The sequence below is a fragment of the Bos taurus genome, chromosome 21, assembly GCF_002263795.3.
Source record: "Bos taurus isolate L1 Dominette 01449 registration number 42190680 breed Hereford chromosome 21, ARS-UCD2.0, whole genome shotgun sequence".
NCBI classification, from domain to species: domain Eukaryota; kingdom Metazoa; phylum Chordata; class Mammalia; order Artiodactyla; family Bovidae; genus Bos; species Bos taurus.
Window position 1 is genome coordinate 25588147 of NC_037348.1, and position 23439 is coordinate 25611585.

At 46.8% G+C, this 23439-nt stretch overlaps 1 protein-coding gene across 1 annotated transcript in view; it reads left to right on the top strand.

The window, feature by feature from the left end:
- Positions 1-1686: 1686 nt before the first annotated feature.
- Positions 1687-23439, top strand: part of MINAR1 (membrane integral NOTCH2 associated receptor 1) — a 37240-nt gene continuing 15487 nt past the window's right edge. Inside the window, exon 1 of the mRNA XM_015459232.3 lies at positions 1687-1907. The gene's annotated coding sequence lies outside the window, so the exon portion shown is untranslated. The remainder of the gene's footprint in view (positions 1908-23439) is intronic.

Consider the following 23439-nt stretch of genomic DNA (forward strand, 5'->3'; position numbering starts at 1 on the left):
CTTTTTTGGACTTTCTTCCCATTCAGGTCACCACAGAGAGTTCCCTGTGCTATATAGTAGGTTCTCATTGGTTATCTATATATATGTATATATTTTTGCTTAAGTCTCAAATAATTATCCTTTGAACTCTAGGGTCACTGAGGATTCTGGGAGGCTCAGGGTCACTTAAGCTATCACTGAACTTCTTAGTCGACACCCTTTACACTAAGGAACAAGTGGATGATAAAACTCGGGCAGGGAGGAGCTCTGAAAACACCAAGCAGTCAACAGTTACCATCCCGATCAGGCATTATTTAAAGTATCCATTTATTAGCAGGTTCACTTTTAGAGCGCTGTCACCAATTGCATCCAGGCAGCGCGTGAAGGAAGGCTGAGTCGGCTCCTCGTTGCCCCCGGGGCCGGCGCTCAGACCACAGGTAGCAGACGCCTGAGGTGGTACCCTGGCTGCGCTCCGGGAAAAGCCGCCCGCCGACTGCAGCCCTAGGAGGGGGCTCTGTCCCTACCTAGGCGCGCTCCGCAGCAGTTCTGTTCCGCGACTCGGTAGCGGGCTTGGCTTTCCTTCTGCAATGGGATCCTTGATTCTGAAACTACACTCTCTCTGCGCTATTCTGGCCGAGCGTACCGAAAGTGTGTTCGTGGGCGCTTCCCCACCGCAGGGCCAGGATCTGTAGAGATGGTGGCACCAGAGCCAGCTGCAGCGCTTCAGCCCCACCGCAGCGCGCGGGAGGAACTCGCGACAGGCCTCCAGTTCTGAAGGCTGTATCCAATTTGACTTTTGGAAACCCACCCTGGCTAGTTTCACTGGGCTTGGCGTTTGTGTGTGTGTGTGTGTGTGTGTGTGTGTGTGTGTGTGTGTGTGTGTGTGTGTGTGTGTGTGTGTGTGTGTGTGTGTGTTTGGGGAAGGGGTGGTCATGTGATCGCCAGTCGCTCCAATCTGGGTACCAATTAAGCTCAGACCAGCCAAGAGGGAAAATCAATGAGCGAAGTGACCACTCTGCCCTGGTCTTGCAAAGGATTGCGGAACTGGAGGCCGGGGAAGGGCGAGCCGAGTGCACCCGGGGAAGAGGCGAGGCGAGGACGCCGTTCGCCGCCCCGGCTCGGCCGCTGGGGGCCGCAGTCACCTTCAGCATAGGGGAGCGGGGAGACGCGAATCCCGGCGGTGGCTTCGGCCGCCGGGCTCCCTCCAGCGCGCAGCCTCTGCTCGCTCTTCCCCAGCGCTGCAGCTGCGACTCGGGACCGAGCGGACGTCGCCTTCTCCGAGCTCTGCTGGGGCCCCCATCCTGCCCTCCGCGGTCGCAGCTTCCAGCCAGGCAGCCCCTCGGCGCGTCCGCCGCGCCCCTCCCGGGCCCGCCCCCTCCGTCCCCCGGGGGCGCGCAGTCGCCGCCAGTGCGCCCTGCCTGCCAGCGCGCCCCGGGCGGGCGATGATGGGGAAGCCGAGCCCAGCTCTTTGCCGCCTAGGGCTTCACGGCCCGCGCAGCTCACCGCCCGCCAGCCCGTGACGCGGCGCCGCCGGCAGAGACACAAAGACCGCGGCTGGGGCCGCCCAGGGGGCGAGGCCGCGTCCCAGAGCCGCAGCCAGCCCGAGCGCCATGAGAGCCGGTGCCGGCCGCCGGCTGCCCGGGAAAAGCCCGAGCGGCCGCCTCCCCCGCGGTGCGCTGGCCCCGGCTGCAGCCCTGTGGGCGCAGCGCAGGTGAGGGCAGAGCCCGACCCGGGGCGCCGAGGCCACGGCCGCCCCAGACCCCGGGGTGCCGCCGCGAGTGCGGATCCCGGGGTGCCCGAAAGGAGGCGGGGACCGGCGGGCTCCGGAGCCTTCCCCGGGCGCGGCGACTGAGATCTGGCGGACCACGGCGGGAAAGAAGTGGGAGCCTGCAGGCCCGCGTGGGCCCGGCGCCGGTGGAGCCTCGGAGGTAACTTCGGAGAGCCAGCGACTGGCGGGGGGCGGGAGCGCACGCGTGCTCGTGTGTACCGGTGCGAGGTGTGTGCGCCGTGTGCTCGTGGCTCGCCGCACACGCGCGCGGGATGTGAAGTCCCGGGCCGCGGGCACCCCTCCCCGCCTCCCCTCGGCTGCCTGCGGGGTGCCGCGCTGGGGGCTGTGATGGGAAAGGTGTGTCTGTGGTGTTGGGCTTGACCAGACCTGGTGGAGAGATCAGGGGTTCAGGAAGAGAGTCGACGCGAGAGGACCATGCGGTTTGGGTCAAGTTTTCATGGCTGAAAATTGAATCTGGTATCTTGAGGGTTAAATAGTCCAGCACTAATGTACAAAAAGCCCGACACATCAGAGGCTCCAGGTACCCACCCGAGCCGGACCGACCAGTGGATCCAATTCTTAAATTGAGATTTTCGGTCATGTCGACGTGGGATGGGATCGTTGGTTTTCCCGAGGAGATAAGATTGTTCAACTTCACCTGCCAGACGACACAGAAGCCAGGCCTGGCGGGCGGGGAGCGCGCGCTCACACGCGGCCGCCGCCGTCTAACTCGTACGCCTGCAGCATTCCTTGCCTGTTGGTCCTCTGAACGCGAGCGTTCCTCCGGGCTGACACATCCAGCCATCCAGCCAGAGTGATTGTTAGTCCACTCTCCCCAGTGTGTCGGGAGCTCCCTGTGTTTGAGCAGCTTCACTGTAACAGTGCCCACTCCAGCACCGTTGTGCTGGAAGACTGTAGCAATGTTCGACTGTTGTGTGCACGCTAGGAAGATGGTTGGTTCAGGAGCGCTTTTCAGGGGAAATTAAGGATCCTGTGGGGAAGACCTGAGCTGGGGGATCGAGAGTCTCTGCGATAAACAATAAAGATTTATCTCAGAGGTTTCCAAACCATTTCTCTTGAGGAAGTGGTGGTTTCCAGAGAGAGAGCAGAGTCCGTGCTTCTGCCCTCATGGCTGTGATGGGGACGGGCGGGTCCATAAGCTGCTCTCAGACAACTGGCAACTCTTGATGCCATGCATAAGACCTCAAGCTGTCACCACCGCCTCGCCCAGATGGAGATGTTTGGTTAATGACCCTTTTTTCCAGTCCTGTGACCACCACCATCCCTGATCAGGATGCTCTGCAGGTAGAAACTGGCAGGCTGCTGTGACCACAGTATATCTGTAGGAATGGCACCCTCACAGCAGTATTTTGAGGACAGTTGAGATAAGAGAAGGACGTTAAAGAGAATGGGGTGCCTGATACTCTGATGCTGTAGGGAGAGTTGGACACCCCCCTTTTAGGGGCATCAGAGGAAGGAGGTGCAGGAGAGAGAAGGAGGGACCTTGCAGAATGAACAGATTGAGAGATTTTCTTAACTGGAAGGAAAACCTTGACTGTCTAGTAAAAAGAGTCTGATTTTTACTGTACTTGTCTGAGAGGCTTGTATAATTCTGAGACTATGTGCAAATAAATTGCCAGGCAAATAACAGATCAAACAGTGTATTTGCATTTCTGATGAGTTTGGTGAGGAAGTGTTGTATAGCACTTAATACTTGGAAGACAGACAGAGGTTTCTTTGTCAGTGATGTGTTCTTTTTGAATTTTACAAATATAATATTCTACACCACCCCCCACCCTCCACTCTAGCCAATGCCAGAGGCAAAATTGATGTGGTTTTCCAGCTTCCAAAAGCCTTTGCCGCTTATTAACTCTCTGATACTCTCTCTGAAACATTCAGTCGCTCCTGCGAGGTTAAGATGTCTGTCCTCTCTGTCCACTGCACACAGAACGGGTCTCAGGCCAGCAGTTCTCACTCAGGAGCCCCCAGATAAGTCCTTTCTTAGATCCTGAAAAATGTGAAGCAGAAAGCAGTGTTGCAGCTATGGCTTGGTGCCTGCTGAGCTGGGACTTGATGACCAGGAGAAGAAAGGGGAAGGCCCTACTATCTGCTTCTGCCAGGTGGTGATGTGTGTTCTCAAAGTAGCCGGGAAAGATTCCAGGTTCCCCTGTGTCTGTGCCACTAAAGCCCACTGATTAGCTTTCCCCATTGACATGGGGAACTTAGCTGCAGACTTGGTATAAATTGAAAAATAAGGGGGTGGGGGTGGGTATGGAGTTTAGAGACAGGCAGAGGCAGTTGGCAGGCAGCCTCTGGCATGCATCTAACTCATGATATGACCTCAGTAAGTTACTTAAGTTTTCTGCGTGTTTCTATAAAATGAGAGAGTATCAGACTGGACCATCTATTTTTCTTTTGGACTGTGCTGGGTCTTCACTGCTGCGCTGGCTTTCTTTAGTTGTGGTGAGCAAGGGCTGCTCTTCGGTGCAGTACACAGGCTCCTCATTGCAGTGGCTTCTCTTATTGTGGAGCAAGGGCTCTAGGGGGAGTGGGCTTCAATATTTGCTGCACATGATCTCAGTAGCTGTGGCTCCTGGGCTCTAGAGCACGGGCTCAGTAGTTGTGACACATGGCCTTAGTTGCTCTGCAGCATATGTGATCTTCCCAGATCAGGGATCAAGCTCGCTTCTCCTGCATTAGCAGGTGGATTCTTTACCACTGAGCCACCAGGGAAGCCCCAGAAGGTAGGTTCTTAACCACTGGACCACCAGTGGCTAATGGTCCCATAGACCATTAGTTTTTTTCCCCTCTTCTAAGAGTAGAACTCTTTAAGTTGAATCTTATATGAAAGTTAAGTACATGAAACAGATTATAGATGAAAGACTGACATGACAGCCTGTTCACTTCCCAAGGTAATTTCTAAAGCACTCTCTTGGAACCCCTAACAGCTCCAAGAATACAGTTTGAGAACCCCTAGAAGGCTTCTTTCTAGAATGTGCATATCCCCCCTCTGAGTGTTGGAAATGAAATACTGTGGTTCCCTGTTATTGTCGTTCAGTCGCTCAGTCATGTCCAACTTTTTGTGACCTATGAACTGCAGCATGCCATGTTTCCTTGTCCTTCACCATCGGAGTTTGCTCAAGTTCATGTCCACTGAGTCAGTGATGCTATCTAACCATCTCATCCTCTGTTGCCCCATTCTCCTTTTGTTTTCAATCTTTCCCAGCATCAGGATCTTTTCCAGTGAGTTGGCTCTTCGCATCAGGTGACCAAATATTGGAGCTTAAGATGCTTTTGAACTGTGGTGTTGGAGAAGACTCTTGAGAGTCCCTTGGACTGCAAGGAGATCCAACCAGTCCATTCTGAAGGAGATCAGCCCTGGGATTTCTTTGGAAGGAATGATGCTAAAGCTGAAACTCCAGTACTTTGTCCACCTCATGCAAAGAGTTGACTCATTGGAAAAGACTCTGATGCTGGGAGGGATTGGGGGCAGGAGGAGAAGGGGACGACAGAGGATGAGATGGCTGGATGGCATCACTGACTCGATGGACGTGAGTCTGAGTGAACTCCGGGAGTTGGTGATGGACAGGGAGGCCTGGCATGCTGCGATTCATGGGTTCGCAAAGAGTCGGACACGACTGAGCGACTGATCTGATCTGAAGCTTTACCATCAGTCCTTTCAATGAATATTCAAGGTTGATTTCCTTTAGGATTGACTGGTTTGATTTCCTTGCTGTCCAAGGGATCCTCAAGAATCTTCTATAGCACCCCAATTTGAAAGCATCAATTCTTTGGTCTGAGCCTTCTTTATAGTCCATCTCTCACATCTGTACATGACTACTGGAAAACTGGAGCTTTGACCATATAGACCTTTGTCAGTAAAGTGATGTCTTTGCTTTTTAATATGCTCTCTAGGTTTGTCATAGTTTTCCTTCCAAGGAGCAAGCATCTTTTAATTTCACAGCTGCAGTCACTGTCCACAGTGATTTTGGAGACAAGAAAATAAAATCTGTCACCTTTCCCACTTTTTCCCCATCTATTTGCCATGTAGTGATGGGACTGGTTGTCATTTTCATTTTTTCAGTGTTGAATTTTAAGCTAGATTTTTCACTTCCCTCTTTTATCCTCATCTAGAGTCTCTTTAGTTGCTCTTTGCTTTTTGCCATGAGAGTGGTATCATCTCCATATCTGAGGTTCATATTCCTCCCATCAATCTTGATTCCAGCTTGTGACTCAACCAGCCTAGTATTTCATATGAGGTAGTTGCATAGAAGTAAGCAGGGAGACAATATACATCCTTGATGTACTCCTTTCCCAATTTGGAACCAGCCCATTGTTCCATGACCAGTTCTACCTGTTGCTTCTTGACTTGCATACAGGTTTCTCAGGAAGCAGGTAAGGTGGTATGGTATTCCCGTCTTTTTGAGAATTTTCCGCAGTTTGTTGTGGTCCACACAGTCAAAGGCTTTCTTGTAGTCAATGAAGCAGAAGTAGATGTTTTTCTGGAATTCCTTTGCTTTCTCCATGATCCAGTGAATGTTGGCAATTTGATCTCTGGTTCCTCTGCCTTTTCTAAGCCCAGCTTCTGGCCTCCTAATTCCATGTCATTGACATGTCACCCACCTTTCCTGATCCTGGTAGCTGATCCTCTTTGATGTCTAGTTAACCCCCTACAATGTGGACTCCTGAAAGACCATGTCCTCTTCAGCCTGAAAGCTCCTGAAATCTAGCACTGTACCTGGCAGGGAATTAGGTACTCAGTAAATGCTTACTGAGTGAATGAGACAACAAAGGAGTAAAGTTATTTTGACTCAACAGGAGCTAATGGATGGAACCACTACAGTGTACGTTGTAGGACAGGGACTTTGGTTTATTTGTTGTTGTTGTTTAATCACTAAATCCTGTCCAACTCTTTTGTGACTCCATGGTTTGTAGCCCACCAGGCTCCTCTGTCCATGGGATTTTCCAGGCAAGAGTACTAGAGTGGGTTGCCATTTCCTTCTCCAGGGAAATGTGGTTGTATATCAGTGCCTAGAACATGGCCTGGCACAGGCAGATTTTGGCTCATTGCAAGAAAAACCTTTAAATTGGTTAAAGTTGGGAACTGATTGCTCCAAGAGGTCATCAGCACCATGTGTGTGATGGTTATTCTTCTGCTAATAAAGATTCTCACTCTCCCTCCTTCTGGGAAAGTGGTGGATTTCAATTCCCTGAAATTGTTATTTATTTTACCTTTTAAATTAATTTTTTATTGGGGTGTAGTTGCTTTACAATGTCATGTTAGTTTCTGCTGTACAGCAAAATGAATCAGCTATACCTACACATATATCCCCTCCCTTTTGGACTTCCTTCCCATTCAGGTTCTGTGCATGCGTGTGCTCAGTCGTGTCTGACCCTTTGAGACCCCTGGACTGTAGCCTGCTAGACTCCTCTGTCCATGGAATTCTCCAGGCGAGAATATTTGAGTGGGTTACCATTTCCTCCTCCCTTGTCACCAAGGTCTTGAGCCTTGTTTGGCTGGGAGCTTTCAGAGTTTTGGCAGGTGCCTCACTTTTGGTTCTTCCTTCTCTTCTGCTCCAGTGACAAAGCTCCATGGGAGTTCCCTGGAAGTCCAGTGGTTAGGACTTGGAGTTCTCACTGCTGTGGCCCTGGATTCTACCCCTGGTCAAGGAACTAGCATCCTGCAAACATTTCAGGGCCTGCCCCTCAGCCTGGGTCCTAGGCTGAAGGTGGCAAGGAGCAGAACCCCTGGCTGACTCACACTGGTCACATCTGTGGATAAGAGATAAACTATTGGGGTTTTAAACTCTTGGAATCCAGGGATAGTCTTGCTACAGCATAACCTAGTCTGTCCTGATGGATGCAGCATGTAAAAGAGCTTAAGACAACACTGGTGTGTGATCAGAGCACATTGGGATCGAGTGTTATCCTCAAAGGCTAGAGGTTGCTGAGACAGAGCTTCATGAAGATTTGAACCTTGGTGTGGTTCCCACATTGAGGTGTGTAGCTGTCATTTTTGCTAGCTGGAGTGTTCCTTTGCTGATATACCCAGGCCAGTCTTTCAGAGAAGGACCCATGGTTAACCAAGGCTTCCTGGGTGGCTCAGTGGTAAAGAACCCACCTGCCAATACAGGAGACCTGAGTTCGATCCCTGGGTCAGAAAGATCCCTGCAGGAGGAAATGGAAACCCACTCCAGTATTCTGGCATGTTCAGTCAGTGGGGTCCCAGAGAGCTGGACACAACTGAGCACACATGCAAAAGCATGATAACCAGAGGCCTAATGCATAAGACACAAAGTGCTGGCTTAATAGTTTAGTGCAAATAAAGTGAATCTGATAAATGTGCTCACTGATCAGGGAGAAATGCCCATTAGAAGCTATTTTGTGAGCTTGGAGTGAAATGTAGGGGAGTCAGTGGAATGGCTGGTGTCCTATGGCTGGGACACGCAGGGATCCTCCCAGACGAGGGATTGAAACCGTGTCTCCTGCATTGGCAGGCGGATTCTTCACCACTGAGCCACCAGGGAAGCCCTGATGTTTCCTTCTTTATCCAAGTTTGAAAACTACTTGCTGAATGCACTCCATACACAAAGACACACAGATACGACCCCCCCGCCCCCCGCCATTTAATATCATCCTTAGCACGTGACTTGTCCAGCATGAATACTGTGTGATTTTTCTGGGGCTCTGTTGCCCGTGTTCTCAAGTGGGAACTTTCCTGGCAGCCTTTTTGACTGGCTTGGCCTGTGAGAACAGAGCACTATGGACGCTCCCAGCCTGCAGCCCTCCGCCTCCCCTCTGCTATGCATGTCTTCCTTGGTGTTCCTCTGTCTGCTGTGATCTTTCTTCCTGCCTCTTCCCTCGGGTCCTGGAGAGCAGTTCTGACTCCCAGAGGCTGATGTGCTGTGATGACCACGCTGTGGCCTCTGCAACATCACTGGGATTTTGAGAAAGAAAAATTTTAAGCAGGATGCTAAACATGCCTGTTTTATGGTTACTTAAGGAGACTTCAAGTAAACAGCTGAGAAAACAAACCAAAAGTCAGTAGGGATTCATGGGAATGTGAAGGGCTCTGGACCCTCCTGGAAGCCTGGAGAGTTGACAGCAGCCGTGAGAGGCCAGCTGAGACTCAGCAATGCAGCCTGTTTCTGGAGCTGGGGTTGAAGAGAATGCAGAGTCGTTTATCATTGTGGGTGCAGGATGGAGAGCAGGTATTGAGTGGGTGGGAGTGAATGGGGAGGGTAGTGAGTGGGTGGGGGTGGGGTGGGTAGTGAGTGAGCAGGAGTGCATGGGGGTGGGTAGTGAGTGGAGATGGACACTGAGTGCCCTGGGTGGTGGGCTCTCTCCCGCTCTGTCCGACGGCCATGGGCGCACTCTCTGCGCTGTGCTGTGATAGACCAGTGCTAGTCTGCACTTCCCTCTGATCCCTGAGCCCAGAAGGAGCGGGACAGTATCTTGTTCCCGTCTTGGCCATGGCCGGCAAGGAGCTGGCACGGAGCTGGGCAGTGCAGTAGCGCTGTTGTGTGAAGCAGGGACTGGGTGTCACTTCGGATGATTCAGAAGGCTCTCTGTGGGGCCGGGAAAGCCTGGCTCCAGAGCTGCTGCGTGATGGAAGAGTGGAATGATTCAGTGTCCCATCACCTCCGTGTGAGTCAACACTACGGCGTGGCCACCGGAAAGAGGCTCAGCTTAAGGACGGCATGGGGAAGGAGGAGGGGACTTGCGCTGTTTTCTGTACTTCAGTGTAAGTAGGCTTAGCTGGAGGAGCTCGTGAGCAGATTGAAGATTATTAAAAGTATCAGGGTCATCACTGCTAGGATACATCTAGTCCAGCATTCCCAAGCCACTGTCAGTGCCTCGAGGGTACCAGAGGCTCTTGGGGATCTTTATACAAGTAAATTTCAGGTTTTGCCCCACTCTGCCCGATCAGAATGTCTGGGCTCCAGTTTATTCTCCACATTTACAAGTGCTGTTTGGAGTTGCTAGAGGAAGGGGAAGATCCGAGTCAGAGACCACATCCCCATCCACAGGAAGAATTCCGGGAGTCGCAGCCAGGTCCCGGATGGCTGAAGGACCTGGGCTGGACCAGTTCTTTGTCTTGGGTGCCCAGGCAGGCATGGGTCAGGGTTGCTGTGAGCTCAAAAAATGTGGGGTAGGGACATGACAATGTGGCCTTCCATGTGTCCAGGATTTTAGGATAAATTCCAGGATTACAGTACAAGAGAGTCCTTATCAACATCACCAGTTATCTTTATCCTCAGCTGCTGGTCAACAGAGGGTTCTACCTGATAGGCTGGGCAAACCAGATCTTGTTTTATCAACTAGAGCAAAGCATTTGTCTTCCAAGAAGGACTGCCAGCTGTGTCTACTCTAAATATGAGAAAGTGAAGAGGACAGACCATCCTTCTTACTGCATGTGCGCTGGTTGTCAGGGGTTCAGGCCCTTTGCTAAAGAGGTTAGCCTTCACCCCACCCCCTGGATGGCCATGTCCTAATACCCAGGAACCTGTGAATATATGACCTGTCCTTTGCAGATGTGATTAAGTTCAGATCTTGAGATGGGGAGATTATGCTGGATGATCGAGGGGTTCAGAGCAAACACAAGAGCCTACAGATGGGGAAGAGGATTCAGAAGAGTTAGTGAAGGAGGCGTGGCCACTGGAGTAGAGCTCAAAATGATGTAATTGCTGGCTTTGAAGATGGACACAGGGGCCATGAGTCAGGGACTGTGGGCAGCTTCCCGGAGCTGAAAAATGCAAGGAAACAGATTGTCCCCTAGAGGAGCCTCTGGAAGGAATTCAGCCCTTGCTAATACCTGGATTAAAAAGTCCATTTGGACTTTAAGACTGTAAATCTGTATGGTTCTAAGCCACTATATTTATGGTATTTGTTATAGCAGCAATAAGAAGATCCCATATACGGGACTTCCCAGGTGGTGCTAGTGGTAAAGAACCCACCTGCGATTGCAGGAGACGTAAAAGACATGGGTTTGATCCCTGGGTTGGGAAGATCCACCAGAGAAGACAATGGCCCCCCGCTCTAGTCTTCTTGCCTGGAGAATCCATAGACAGAGGAGCCTGATGGGCTAAGTCCATAGGGTCGCAAAGAATCAGATATGACTAAAGCGATTTAGCACATAGGACAGCAATAAGAAACTATTAATAATACAGCACAACCTCTGAGATGATGAGTATTTGCCACCTAAGTGTCGAGAGGCAACAGAATGTTGCAGACCCAGCGGCATAACTTTGACTTCTTCCGGTGGTAGTGGACTTTCTGGGCAATCTGATCAGATCTACACCTTGGTCAGTGTTTCTTGACTCCTAAAACTCTTCCCTCTCGGGGTTTCCCTGGTGGTCCAGTGGCTAAGACTCTGTGCTCCCAAAGCAAGAGGCCTGGGTTCAATCCCTGGTCAGGGACCTAGATCCCATGTGTTCCAGCTAAGACCTGGTACAGCCAAATAAACAAATAAATATTTAAAAAAAAAACCTGTATCCTTTCTAAAATGAATCCATGAAACCCAAAGTTTCCTCTTAGACTGCAGTTTTGGAAACACAGTGATAAAATTTCAACATTGTCCCCACAGTGCGTATAGTCCCTGAGACCACATAGCTATACCCAGTTATGAGATGACCACATGCAGGATCTAGAATATGCATTTACATTTATCACTGAAATGAAAACAAACAGTTAAATTAAAACAAAGTAGAAAAATGACATACCATTTCCCCCCCCCCGGCCCCCCGCAAATGTTATATATAGGAAAATACATGCAAAGAGGTTTGGAGAAAGTTTCCTAAATGAGAAATGAACCAGAGAGTTGTTTGTTTTTAATTTTTGGCTATACTGGGTCTTCACTGCTGTGCTCTGGCTTCCTCTAATTGCACCAAGTAGGGTTACTCTCTAGTTGTTGTGTTTGGGCTTCTCATTGTGGTGGCTTACGGGCTTTAGAGCATGAGGGCTTTAGTAGTTGTGCATGCCTTTAGTCCAGAGAAGGCAATGGCACCCCACTCCAGTACTCTTGCCTGGAAAATCCCATGGACGGAGGAGCCTGGTAGGCTGCAGTCCATGGGTTCGCAAAGAGTCAAACAAGACTGAGCGACTTCACTTTCACTTTTCACTTTCATGCATTGGAGAAGGAAATGGCAACCCACTCCAGTATTCTTGCCTGGAGAATCCCAGGGACAGGGGAGCCTGGTGAGCTGCCGTCTATGGGGTCGCACAGAGTCGGACAGGACTGAAGTGACTTAGCAGCAGCAGCAGCAGCAGCAGCATGCCTTTAGTCGCCCTGAGGCGTGTGGAATCTTCCCAGACCAGGGATTGAACCCATGTACCCTGCATTGGCAGGCAGATGCTTCACCACTGGACCACAGGAAAGCCCAAACCAGAGGGTTCTTATCCTGTTTCCTGTCAGGAAACATTGTGACTTCCCCTCAGTGATATTTGTCTGTCCCTCTCCATCCCAACAGTCATCATCTGGTCTAGGACCTCATCTCTTCCTAGGAAGTCAAAGGTTAGGAGGGAGGCTGACAGAGGGATGGTTTTAGGTGGAGAGAGGAGAAGTTGAGGGAGCTCCCAGGTCTCATTATTATTTCACTCTAAAATGAAATGTGAGAGGTGTCTGCTCTATTTTGGGGGGACATTTTGATAAAGATCATAGTCACCTTAGAGATAGATATTGTATCATTGACAGTAAAGTAATAAATATTGTTTATTTGCACGTCATAATGTATAAAATGCCTTCCTGGCCAACCAAACACACCAATCATGCTTCAACCTCAGGACCTTTGCACTCACTGTTTGCTCTGCCTGGGACACTTGACTTCCTCTTCATGAAAGGCAGCTAGGCATGTGGTTGGCTCTGTTACCTACTTGGGGACTCCATTTAGATGCAATCTCTCCCCTGAGGACCTCTCTGAACATCTTTTAAACAATTGCAGTCCCTACCCCTGGTCCCCTACTTTCTAAAGTGAAGTGAAGTCGCTCAGTCGTGTCCGACTCTTTGCGACCCCGTGGACTGTAGCCTACCAGGCTTCTCCGTCCATGGGATTCTCCAGGCAAGAATACTGGAGTGGGTTACCATTTCCTTCTCCAGGGATCTTCCCAACCCAGGGATTGAACCCGGATCTCTGGCATTGGAGGCACACACTTTAACCTCTGAGCCACCAGGGAAGCACCTACTTTCTAAACCCTCCTCTATTTTCCTCCATAGCATTTTCTACCATCTAATATACTATTCATTTTATTTGTCTATTTTGCTTATTATATGTCTCCTCACTAGCATATAAGCTCATGAGGGTAGTTTGGTTTGTTTTTTTTTTAATCTGCTTGAATAGCCTGCTATATTTCCAATAGTTATAGAAATAAAACCATGCCTGACACATGCCATTTATAAGATTTTTGAATGAAATCATGAATGTCTCCTTTGACCGTGTTAGAAATCCCAGGAAGAGGAATTGATATCTTCCTTTTCTAGCTGAGAACACCAAAGATCGGAGGTAATAATTTACTTCCCCAGGTTCCCCTTGCTGGGATTTCCTGCAAATCCTTGTTTCATTATTTTTTTATTAGAAAATCACATATTCAAAGCATTTAAGTAATACAGACCTAAAACAAAGGGAAGAAAAAAGCACCAAGGGATCATTTTTAATAACATTTTGGTATATAAGGTGTGCATATAGACAATTTTATATCATATTACAGTATGCCATTTACTGGCACACTTTTTAGCTTAAGAATACATCATTAAAAATTAAACATATCAATACATTTATTTCTTCAACATGGCTTATAGTGGCTGCATGATATTTCATCATGTTGAAGCACTACAGTTTTATATAACCAATCGTTAGCTACAAAGGTTATTGCTGATATTTCTCTTATTATAAGCAACATTAAAGAGAATGTATTTGTAGCACTTTTTTTACACGTATTTGACTGTTGCCTTGAGATAAGTACTTAGAAGTCTGGATTTATTTAAAGGATATGTGTGCTTCAGGTTTTATGCAGATTACTTCCTGTAATGATCACACAAATTTCCTATCTCTCCTTCTTTCATAATGCCTAGGAGTGCTCACTTTTCCACATTCTCCCCAACAGTGGTATGAGTCTTCTTAACCCATATCAGTTCAGCAGGCAAAACAAAACAAAAAAAGCCATAGTGTTTTGGTGCTTCTCCACCTTAGAAAGAAAATATCATTTTCCTTTTCTTTACATGTATACATCCTAAGGCAGTCAAACCCATGTGGTTTTAGTTTGCTTTCTTTGATTATCATGAAAGTGAAAGTCGCTTGGTGTGTCCAACTCTTTGTGACCCCGTAGACTATAGAGTCCCTGGAATTCTCTAGGCCAGAATACTGGAGTGGCTAGCCTTTCCCTTCTTCAGGGGATCTTCCCAACCCAGGGATAGAACCCAAGTCTCCCACATTGCAGGAGGATTCTTTACCAGCTGAGCCACAAAGAATTTGTTTATTATAATTCTTTATATATTTATATAATATATAAATTATATATAATTTATATTTACAGAAATTATATATATAAATTATGTAGTAAATTATATAATTGTTTCTTATAATGTTGCCCATTTTTTCCTTTGCCTTTCTCTCTTTGAATATTGTCTCTGGGACAGTTCATTCTTTCTTACTGATATTTAGAGTTTTCTATGATATGCAAAAAATTTTTGCACTCTATTTTTTTTTCAATTTCTGTGATGTTTATTGACATGGTAAGTCATTTTCATGTATCCACATTGATCAATCTATTTTATCATGGTTTTGGAATGTTGTGTGAAAATATCTTTTCCAAACCTCACCTGAGTCCTGACTCAGATTTTATTCTTTTCATTTAATCTGTTATTTATTTTTGTATATGGCAAGGAATGAATGCTAACTTAATTTTTTACAGTTGGTTAACCAATGTTTTTAATAATACTTAACTATTGACACATTTTACTGAATAAACCATTATTTTCTCACTGACTTAAAATGCCACCTTCATCATGGAATGAATCCTTAGCTACATTTGTGTATGCCTTTTGTTGGGAAGATCCCCTGGAGAAGGAAATGGCAACCCACTCCAGTACTCTTGCCTGGAGAATCCCATGGACCAAGGAGCCTGGTGGGCTATAGTCCATGGGGTTGCAAAGAGTTGGACACGACTGAGCAACTTCCCTTTGTTTCTTTCCTGTCTTTTTATCTTGCTTCATTGATTTATCTGTCAAATTATGGTTATAGGAGCTTTATAGGAAACTTTAGAATTTGTCCATCCAAATAGATCCAGAATTCTTAATTAATTAAAATAAAGCAAGTAACTATTCAGTGTTCCTTCTAAGACACAGACTTCTCACTGTAAAAATTCAAAAACAGCAAAACATAGTAACAAAAACCGGTTAATTAGTAGTTACCTTTTACAGCCTTATTTATGAAATTTTCTGCTCCATTTTGACAGGAGGTCTAAGTGGGAACTTATTTTTCCAGTTTTTAAAATTGACTTTCTTTTTAAATTAGTACCTGTTTTTAAAAATGCAGAAACGTACAGACAGTAACCCAAGAGACATCCATGTACCATTGAGATTAAATAGGCATTAACATTTTGTCATCTTTGCTTGTGTGCTAGTTTTTTTTTAAAGAATCTGTGGTAGTTCAAGATCTACTTGTTCATCCTTTTGTTTAATTGCCAGCTATTCACCCCACTGGAGAAGGCAGATTCCTTCTCTAGGGTTATGGATATGGGCACCTGACATCTGACTCTGGACAGAGAAGATTGACAGCAGCTTATTTTTTTATTTTTTGTATTTATTTATTTTTGGCCACACTTCACACATGTGGGATCTTAGTTCCCCTAGGAGGGATTGAATCCATGCCTTTTGCATTAGAAGCACAGAGTCTTAATCCTGTGCTTTCATGATCCCATGAAAGTTCTGACAGCAGCTTAATTTTTTTCTTTAAATTTATTTATTTTTAATTGAAGGATAATTGCTTTACAATATTGTGTTGGTTTCTGAGTCACCCATAGGTACACATTTGTCCCCTCCCTCTTGAACCTCCCTCCTACCTCCCACCCCTTCCCACCCCTCTGTGCTTAGTTACTCAGTTGTGTCCAATTCTTTGTGACCCCATGGACTGTGCCCACCAGGCTCCTCTGTCCATGGGATTCTCTAGGCAAGAATACTGGAGTGGGTAGTCATTCCCTTCTCCAGGGGATCTTCCTGATCCAGGGATCAAACCTGGGTCTCCTGCATTGTAGGCAGATTCTCTACCATCTGAGCCACCAGGGAAGCCCTTTACATATGGCAGTGTATATATTTCCATGCTACTCTCTCCATTCATCCCACCTTCTCCTTCCTTACCCAACCTGTGTCCATAAGTCTGTTCTCTACCAACAGCAGCTCATTAACCACATAGTTCATAGTCTAGGGGGAGGACGCAACACATCATTCAGGGTCACACAGGGATTGACTCAAGAGCAGAGTGAATTCGCATGGTCTGTTGAGGGCAGGCTTCATAGTAACAAAGGGCTGAGGGGACCCCTGGATTCCATGGGAGGCTGTGATTGGCTTATTTGAATATCCTTGGCTTGCAGGGTACCAACACTTGCTGCTTGGGGAAAAGTAGAAACTGCCAGATCCCCTTGACGAGGAGAGATCCTATCTGGGAGCAGAGTGGGGAGAGGAACTTGTGACTAGATCCTTAAAGGCCCTCCAGGTGTCACCAGATGTCAGGACAGCTCTTAACACTGAGATTTAATTTTAGACCTTAAACTGCATTTTTCCTTCCCCTTCTTTCTCTCCAAAGGAAACCCTCTGCTAAACATGGTATGAATCATTTCCATATATGTTTGTGTACCTTCCTTTTTATATAAAATGTTAGTTGCTCTGTCATGTCCTTCTTTTTAGGGACCCCATTGACTGTAGCCCACCAGGCTCCTCTGTCCATGGGATTCTCCAGGCAAGAATACTGGAGTGGGTTGCCATTCCTTTCTCCATGGGATCTTCCTGCACCAGGAATTAAACCCAGGTCTCCTGCGTTGCAGGCAGATTCTTTACCGTCTGAGCCACTAGGGAATCCCTTGTTTAACTTGAACCTTACCACTATTGCCAAATTGCTTAATGTTCACCAGACACTAATACATATAACCTCTTGATGAAAGTGAAAGAGGAGAGTGAAAAAGTTGGCTTAAAGCTCAACATTCAGAAAACGAAGATCATGGCATCTGGTCCCATCACTTCATGGGAAATAGATGGGGAAACAGTGGAAACAGTGTCAGACTTTATTTTTTTGGGCTCCAAAATCACTGCAGATGGTGACTGCAGCCATGAAATTAAAAGACGCTTACTCCTTGGAAGGAAAGTTATGACCAACCTAGATAGCATATTGAAAAGCAGAGACGTTACTTTGCCAACAAAGGTCCGTCTAGTCAAGGCTATGGTTTTTCCAGTGGTCATGTATGGATGTGAGAGTTGGACTGTGAAGAAAGCTGAGTGCTGAAGAATTGATGCTTTTGAACTGTGGTGTTGGAGAAGACTCTTGAGAGTCCCTTGGACTGCAAGGACATCCAACCAGTCCATTCTGAAGGAGATCAGCCCTGGGATTTCTTTGGAAGGAATGAGGCTAAAGCTGAAACTCCAGTACTTTGGCCACCTCATGCGAAGAGTTGACTCATTGGAAAAGACTCTGATGCTGGGAGGGATTGGGGGCAGGAGGAGAAGGGGACGACAGAGGATGAGATGGCTGGATGGCATCACTGACTCGATGGACGTGAGTCTGAGTGAACTCCGGGAGTTGGTGATGGACAGGGAGGCCTGGCATGCTGTGATTCACGGGGTCACAAAGAGTCGGACACGATTGAGAAACTGAACTGAACTGAATACATATAACAAGAGGTAAATACTATTAACATTCCCCTTTTATAGCCGAGGAAACTGAGACAAAGAGAATTTGTTCAAGTCACACAGCTAGTAAGTGGAAGAGCTTTAATTTGAACTTGAGCAATTGAGCTCCAGAGCCTATGACCTTTAACTATTATGCCAATCTGCCCGTAAAAGCTACCAACTATATTCTGATTTGGTTTTGACTGATATTTTCTTATCCCATTGGCATACTTGCATCCTTCCTGTGACAGCATTTAGGTATGCCTGTTATAGGTAGCATTTGACTGCAGTTGTTTGTTTGTTTGTTTGTTTTAATTTTAAAAAATCCACTTTGAGAGTCACAGTCTCTTAACCAGTAAATTTTCATACTGTTCATACTGTTCACAGGGTTCTCAAGGCAAGAATACTGAAGGGGTTTGCCATCCCCTTATCCAGTGGACCACTTTTTTGTCAGGAAAAGGACCACGTTTCACTGGGAAAGATTGAGGGCAGGAGGAGAAGGGGAAAACAGAGGATGAGATGGTTAGGTGGCATTACTGACTTAATGAAAATGAGTTTGAGCAAATTCTGGGAGATGGTGAAGGACAGGGAATATTGGCATTTGCAGTCCCTAGGGTCACAAAGCAACCTAGTGACTTAGCAACTGAACAACAACAACAAAACCAGTAAATTTAGCATGTTTACATTTATTCTGTATGATGTATTTGGAAACATTTCTGCCATCTTATTTGTAATTTTTACTTGCCCTCATTAGCAGTTTTGTGGAGGAAAACTGCCATGAAGGGAGAAAGGGGCCTTCTTTCAGTTAGAAATTTATTGCAGGTGACACAAGGGAGGTAGAAATTCCCATCCATAAATTTTAGATTCCTAGATGAATGCCTTCTTTTAATAGTTTCATTGAATCCAGAGTTTCACTGAATCACAGTAGCATCCATCATCCTGGGGAAAAAAAAATACAAAAATCCAAAACAACAAGCCAGGCCAATACCCAGATGCTGCAGAGAAATTCTCTCTGTCGTGCTTTTCATGAGCGTAAAGTGAGGACACTGTGCCCACACTGCATCTTGGCACATTATTTCAGTGTTAGAAAGATCAATATATCATTGCATCTTGGAAAACATTAATAAGAACACCTTATAACCAAGTTTCGCTCATCCAGCTCAAGGTTTGTATCATTAGTCCTCATCAGACTTTTGGAGTGGTTGGCAAAAGGGAAGATGAAAGCTTTAAGGGAGTTGGTGGAGATGAAATTCAGAGAGCTTGTCTTCTGTCCGAAGATTCATGTGGCTGTTCTGCAAGTTATAGTCCTAAATCATGTCCTTTTCTTCTTCTCTGTTTTGATCAACATCTGATGTCAACACTTTGAGCAGTTACAAATGCATAAGATTATGAAAAGGTGGACATTCATTTGAGCCTGGTAGACTGGACAGCTGCATTAGTCAAGCTGGAGCACAACATAAGAATCACACATGGCATCATGAGGGAGTGGGGAAAAGTCCAGAATCTGGTTCCAGCCCTTTCTGAAGCTGTAGATGTGTAGTGGAAATAGCCATGTGTCTGGAGATGGAAAAGCCTGGAGTTCTTCTCCTGGCTGTGTGTATACAGGAGGAGTTGCAGACAAGAGAATGTGGGCCCCAGTCTGTGCATCCCGTGAGCAAATGCTCATCTGAGCTGCAGGTCCGGCCCTTCTGGCACTGTCGCTGCTCCCAGCTTCCACTGCCCACAGAATCAAGTCCAGACACCTAGCCCAGATTGAGCATCCTGCCTTCTCTGGATGCTCCCCTGCTTATCCTGACCACATAGACAGACTCTACCATGTCACCCCTTCATGCCTCTGCCCTCTGCCTTGGAATCTTCCCTCTGTCTCCTTCCTCCAGACCATCACACACCCTCCCCTCTCCAGTCTTCAAGGCCATTGCCGATGGTGCCTCCTTGGGAAAACGCCTTTCCCAGTGGCTGCGACTCATCTCACTCTCCCGAGGTCCCCAGCCTCTGGTTTCTGCTTCTCTGAGGCCTGACAGTTTCTACACAGACACTTGTGAAAATGGCAAGGTGTCAGGAGCCCTGTGACCTGGGGCTGATTATGCCACTAGCTCTCCATGTAGTTTTGAAAAATGATGGTTGCTTGCTAAGTTGCTTCAGTCGTGTCCGACTCTGTGCGACCCCATAGACGGCAGCCCACCAGGCTCCCCCGTCCCTGGGATTCTCCAGGCAAGAACACTGGAGTGGATTGCCATTTCCTTCTCCAATGCATGAAAATGAAAAGCGAAGTCGCTCAGTCATGTCCGACTCTTCGTGACCGCACGGACTGAAGCCTACCAGGCTCCTCTGCCCATGGGATTTTCCAGGCAAGAGTACTAGAGTGGGGTGCCATTGCCTTCTCCGGAAAAATGATGATGCTCAGCCCTATTTTCCAGTCTGTAAGGGGGAGGGGCTTGGCCTGGGGCTCACCGTGGTCCCTTGCTCAGTGTACATACTATTGCTCAGATGACTTGTATGTATGAATGTGTGTGAATGCATGAATGTGTCTCTGTGTGTGTCTCTGGGTGTGAACATGTGTGAGTATGTGAGTGTGTCTGTGAGTATATGTATCTATGTGAATGTGAGTGTATGAGTGTGTCTCTGTGTGTCAACATGTATGATTGTATGAGTGTATCTGTATGAATGTGTGTTGAGTGTCTTGGGTGTGTGTCTCTGTGTGAATGTGTGTGAGTATATGGGTGTGTCTGTGTGAATGTGTGTCTATTAGCATATGTCTCTGTGTGTGAACATGTATGAGAGTGTCTGTATGAATGTGTGTGAGTGTATGAATGTGTCTGTGTATCTCTGTGTGTGAACATGTATGAGTGTGTGTGTGAGTGTATGAGTCTGTCTGTGTGTGTCTCTATGTGTATGTCTCCGTGTGCACACACATGTGCACCTGTGCACCTTCCACGGCAGATTCGCTTAGCCCCCGGAGATCTTGGGCTGATATTTCCTCCTTGCTCTGTCATTGCTAAGAGAAGCATCAAAGATCCAGCATTCAGCAAATTTGGCTTCAGACCTGGCATTTCCTTCTCCCTCTGGCCTCATTTCCGTCATCCTCCCGCACAGGTGTCTGAGTGGTGGTGCTGCACTCTCCAGGCTGCTGTGGACATTCTGTGTGAAGCCCCAGCACATAGTAGGTGGTCTGGCTGCAGTACCCGTCCTGCTCAGCACCCCACCACCACCAATTCACTTCTGTCCCTTGGCAGTGATGCTTTCCCTCCTCCTGGCACAAGACAGAGCCTGCTACTCTGCCCATAGCATCCTCAGCCCAGGCTGTGGTCCATTTGGGCCCCAGGCAGCTCACATTCCCTCCCCTCTCTTCAGTTTCCTCATCTGCTAAATGGGAGCACTCTTTCCACACCGCAGAGCTGTTTTGTGACCTGAGGAGGTAGCTGCCAGGGACTGTGTGCTGCAAGCCAGATCCTATTGCACTGTCACAGAGCCTAGAAAATGTTTTTCCATTGGCCTCTCTTTTGCTCCTTATTCCTCTCTGGCATTCATTGGCACATTGTAGAAAATCTACATGGGTTTCTCTGTGGTGATTAATCATCTTAAGCACACAGCAGGCATGTGTCCATTGGCACAGGGGCACCTGCCTACCCTGCCAGCCGTTCATAATCCCCTAAATTTCAGTCTTAATAGAAAACAAGTCAGGTTTAGACAGATCCCACTTATGTTGCCTTTATTCACTTCAGGAGATGCTGGGGCTTGATTTTCCAAGTTCTTATTTGACCTGGGATTAGTAAAATTTTCACCACAGAAAGTAGAATAGAAAGTTGAGACAGTCTCGCAGGAAAGTGGGGTCTTGGGTTTGGGGGAGGTCCATGGGGTTGGACTGCAAGTCCAGCTCTGAGGATCCTTGCTCCCGCTTGCTACTTGCAGGGCTCTGAACTTGTTTGCTGGTCTGTCAGAAACTGATAGTGAAAGAAGCCTCCTAAGACTGTTACAAGAATTCTAGAAATCTTTGAAATAATTCTAGAATTTCTGAAAGTGCTTTGTGTCCCCTGTATATAAAATCTGATGTGCCTGAGTTGTAATTGCTCTTCCCTCAGTATTTATATTCATTTGTCCTCTGCTCAAGTTTCTGTGCTTGTTTTCTTGAAGACTGAGCTTGGCAGGTTGTCCCCACCTGGAACAAACCAGAACATCCTGACACACAGCACTCTCATCAGACGAAGTGGGCAGATGGGGCAGGGAAGGAGAGCTGTGTGGGAAGATGGGGGTTTCCCTGTGACTTGTTCTGGGCAGGAGCAGAGCCTCTCAGGGCTCAGCTACCTTTTCCATACAAGAAAATCCAGGCCACTCATCTCTGCATGTCCCTGCAGACGTTCATGGAGAGAGGGTATAGATTCTCATTGGGAGCACTGCCTTCAGGATGGAGAGAGAACCCGTGGTCCAGAGCAGCTGAAAGTTAACCCCTATAAAAAACACTGTTCCCCTAGAAAACAGGCTCTGTGTGTGTGCTCTCAGTTGTGTCCCACTCTTTGTGACCCCGTGGACTGTAACCCATCAGGCTCCTCTGTCCGTGGGATTTCCCAGGCAGGAATACTGGAGTGGGTTGCCGTTTCCTTCTCCAGGGAATCTTCCTGACCCAGGGATTGAATCCATGTCTCTTGCCTCTCCTGCACTGGCAGGTGGATTCTTTATCACTAGCGCCACTTGGGAAGCTCTGTGGCTGTGTATGGGCCAAGTCAACTTGACAATCTATAAGTCAGTCGTCAAAATGCCTTTGCTAAGTAGTGACTGGCAAGGTTCCCATGTGTAATTTGATATTTCCTTATAAATCTCAGAAATTGGGTCCAAATTTATCCATGAGAAGTTCACTTTCTCTTGTAATGCTTTGTTAAGCTTTTGGCTTGATGTTTTTCATTTTTCCATCCGAGTTCATTAATGGAGATTTTTCTTTCCACTTCAAAATAAGATTAATTATTGTTTGTATGTGTGTGTCCTAAATCGCTTCAGCCATGTCTGACTCTTTGCAACCCTATGGACTGTAGCTCTCCAGGCTCCTCTGTCCATGGGATTTTCCAGGCAAGAATACTGGGGTGGGTTGCCATGCCCTCGTATAGGGAATCTTCCTGACCCAGGGATCGAACCCGCGTCTCTTAACGTCTCCTGTGTTGATTTGGTGATGGCAAAAGATAATGTGTGGTCATGGTAGGAATTTTGGAAAAGAAGGAAAATAATGAAGAAAATATTAATGTTACCTATAAAAAATAAGAACTGTCATTGAATGGGAAGGGATATGAGGGACTTTGGGGGCAATGGGAACATTCTAGATCTTATAGAGGTTTTGCTTTTAACACGGGCACACACATTTGTTACAACTTCAGCAAATACACACAAATTTTGTACATGTCATTGTATGTAAATCTTATTAATAAAAGAGAAACTGTAAACAATTATTGGACTTAGGTTAATTATAGGCACAGTGAAATCTTTAGGAGGAGGTGCACAAATGTTTGCAATTTGTTTTGAAGTGCATTTAAAAAAATAAGATGGCTTCATGAAGGGTAGATGGATAGATAAGTGATAAAGCAAATATAGTAAAATGTTAATGGTGGAATCCAGATGGTGGTTATATGAGTGTTCACTGTAAAATTCTTTCAACTTCCCTGTATGTTTGAAAATTTGCATAATAAAATATTGAGAAACAAAGATGACTAATTCAGAATGAAAATCTATATTTGCAATCCAAAGGTAACAGCCATTAACATTTTAGTGTATATTATTTTCTTTCAGTTTCATTTCCAAGAAGATATAATTTTATATAATTAAGATCTTACTATAGATA